At 33.9% G+C, this 3,248-nt stretch overlaps 1 pseudogene; it reads right to left on the bottom strand.

Moving 5' to 3' along the window:
• Window positions 1-663: 663 nt before the first annotated feature.
• Window positions 664-1,709, bottom strand: LOC149167664 (uncharacterized; annotated as a pseudogene).
• Window positions 1,710-3,248: the final 1,539 nt, after the last annotated feature.

The following is a 3,248-nucleotide window of genomic DNA, read 5'->3' as shown; positions in this document are numbered from 1 at the left end:
CCAACTAGATAGTAAGTGATACAACATGTTCAACCATGTAATTATTCATATATAATATCTCAAGGAGATGATTGCAATCCCTATAGCACATATCTCCATGTACATATTCAAATGAAAAAATTTAATGTATCTAACAATAGATTATCAAACAAGGAATTTCCATATACAAGGACTCTCATTCCATATGGTTATAGAAGCATTGAAAAGAGTCAATGAGTGATATAAACCCAAAAAATAAAGAATAAACCTTAATTTGTAGAGTTGGTGAGGCAATGTTTGAGTCATACCATAATCCCAAAAGCGCAAGACACTGTCACCTACCTATTGGCTGACAAGGATTAGACATCAATAAAGAGAACACATAGGCATTGTATTTTTCATGTATCAAATATCCTATTAGTCTATCCTGCATTTCTGTGGAACTGGAAATAGTAGGGCATGTAACTTAGCAGTGGACATACTAAAAATTATGTACAACTATATATATGCATGAAAATAGTTAGATTATTTTTAAACCTACTTAACTTAAAACATACAACTCACATTCAAATCAAGCAATAGAATAATCTTCAGACTACATACACACAAAAGAGCATCTAAATTGTTCATGCATTCTTAATAAGCCAATATGTTATGATTTTCATGAGGAAATAACCAATTTTATTACCACACCTCATTATTAACAACTTCATTGATCAGTTTTTGGGCTGCTTTAATTTGCTTCTTGGTGCCAATCATCTGCACTGTCCTTTCTGTTGATGTATCTCCCTCAGGAAGATGTAGTGGTATTAACTGAAACAAAAAGATGATGACTCAGAAAACAGTGACATAATTGAAAAAAGTAAAAAAATTAACATCAATAATTCAATCCCACTAATCTAGATTCGAGCACCTGGCCTACTTTGAAAATTCTTTATAGTATCACCCCCTTTATCAATGATCAACATAACTTTCCATAGATAAATATGATGATTATTGTAAAAATTAATTATTATAAATACCCATCAAATAAAAAGGCATCACATTATATATCCACTGACAGATTATAAACATGACAAACCAACCTTATTGTTTGGAACTTTTATTTGCACTTGTTTTGCTCCAGGTTGCAAACTGTTGAAACCTTGTGCAACAAGTGTAGTTGAGCCACCTACATCTGCTTGGATGACATGTAAACAGTGTCAAAGAGACTACCTTACTATCAATAAGTAATCAAATAAAATGATAAATTCTAGTTGGAAGACATACAAGTGTAATTTTGAATTTGTCAGGTTTGAACATCAAAGTACAGAATGAGAAATACCTCTGCAATGACATCATTGATCAACTTCTCGGTCCTATTGATTTTCTCCAAGCTTCCCATCAACTCCACTTTCCTAGTCAAAGAAGTTGGATCAGAATTTGTATCTCTAGTTACTTGAATTTTTGCACCTGATTGATGTTGAAGATACTTAATAGTTTCTCCATATTTCCCAATTATAAGGCCAACCTGTAGCAAACGAATACATCAAGAACATTTCTCAAATAATTCTACAAAAATGAACTCACACAAAAAAATAAACCAACTAGATTCTATATACACATAGTCATATACGTAGCTTGAACAATCACATGGAAAACAACTGTAAATTTCATTTGCTTACTTTGGCATTGGGAACATCCATTTTTCGAGAAGATGTCTGAAAACCAAAATATGACCCTAGTTGCATTGATGAAGCAACATCACCATGTTTCAAATTCCCAATAGACTGGGTCTAAGGCTTTTGTACAAGGCAACAAGTCATTGGTTCTCCACAATCAGTCCCTGAATCTCTTGATGTTGAGCCACAAGCTTCTCCTCTAGCAATGCAAGGCGTGGAGTTAGAGGGTCTGGTCCTCTTCCATAGGGGCAATCATGAATCTCATCAACAAGGGTAAGGTGAGGTGGCAAAGGCCCTGGACCCCTAGCATAAGGTTCTTCTCGCAATGGAAGCATAACCCGTGGACCGCCCTTAAAGGGGTGTGTAGGCAAACAATTTCTTCCAGCCATTATGAAAAATTTAAATAACCTCTTTCCTGATTCAACTGATTAGACTAATTTTTATATGAAGTATTTTAAAAGCCATAAATATCTTAAATATCCAACATCCTTAAATTAAATTTCGCTCTAAATTCTTTTTAAATCAACTTAAATGGAAGGTCCTAAGACTAGGTAGGTTATGAAGGATGTTTAAAGCAAAATGGTAAACAAACAAAAAATGATGCAGAGTGTGGAACCCAACCAATGACGAGAAAATATAGGAACAAACAATTATTACTAATGTACTACAATGTCCAATAAAACCAAATGTCACTTGATCAAAAATAAATAAATGCAATAATTGGAAAAGAAAAACTTCATCTGCAATTTTTTGAAAGTGCTTCATCTATAAACAAGAGCCATTGCATTGCCCTGAATATGTCAGGCATATCAGAAGAATCTCATTTGTGCCTCATTTTTTAGAAAATCACTGACAATAATCACTTCCATTTAGCTAAATTGTTGCAGAAAAGACAGTGCTTTGATGTCAAAGACACTTGGTACTTGCACCTGGGCCCAAAATCTTATTTGGGATTCTAGGAACCACTGAAGCAAGGTTTATGGCTCAAGATTCCACCACATATAGTATTAATAATGTTCAACACCAAACCACGACCACAAAAGTGATTGTTAAGACAATAGAAAATAGCATGCAATAAATTATTTGTAGCAACAAATAGTGATAAGACATATGCTAACAATTTAAGGAAAAAAAATACTAAGGTCTATTTATATTTGAATTTATAAAGACTCAATATGGACAATCTTCTCTCAAAAACCTTCAAGGTCTCATGATGGTTTACAACACATGCAACCAACAAACAAGATGAAATTCTACATATAGCGACCAAATAGTGCTTATCAACCAATATGTGAGAGTTGATGGACTAAACCCAAGTGATGTGATAGGGTGAGGGATGTGGATGGTGGGAATCTAGAGATGCTAAACAAGGTTTGAAAAAATGAGATTGCATTGGCTACCATTATCCATCATAAGAGTGGTTATTTCCTATTTGATTTGATAATTTTGAGTGAAGATTTGTGTTATATATGTGGATAAATATTGGGGAATAAGAACGAGAGGAGGATTATGTGTATTTTGTGGTATGGGAGGGGAATAGTAGCTTTTATAGTTGATTGCAAAAAGTTTGTGCAATTTATGATATGGACACCATGGGAGCGAGTGAGG

The sequence above is a fragment of the Pinus tabuliformis genome, chromosome 5_1, assembly GCF_031772625.1.
Source record: "Pinus tabuliformis cultivar Carrire ecotype Pingquan chromosome 5_1, CPIR1, whole genome shotgun sequence".
Lineage (NCBI taxonomy): Eukaryota > Viridiplantae > Streptophyta > Pinopsida > Pinales > Pinaceae > Pinus > Pinus tabuliformis.
Note: the sequence above shows the minus strand (reverse complement) of the source record. Positions and strands in the feature narration are given on the sequence as shown.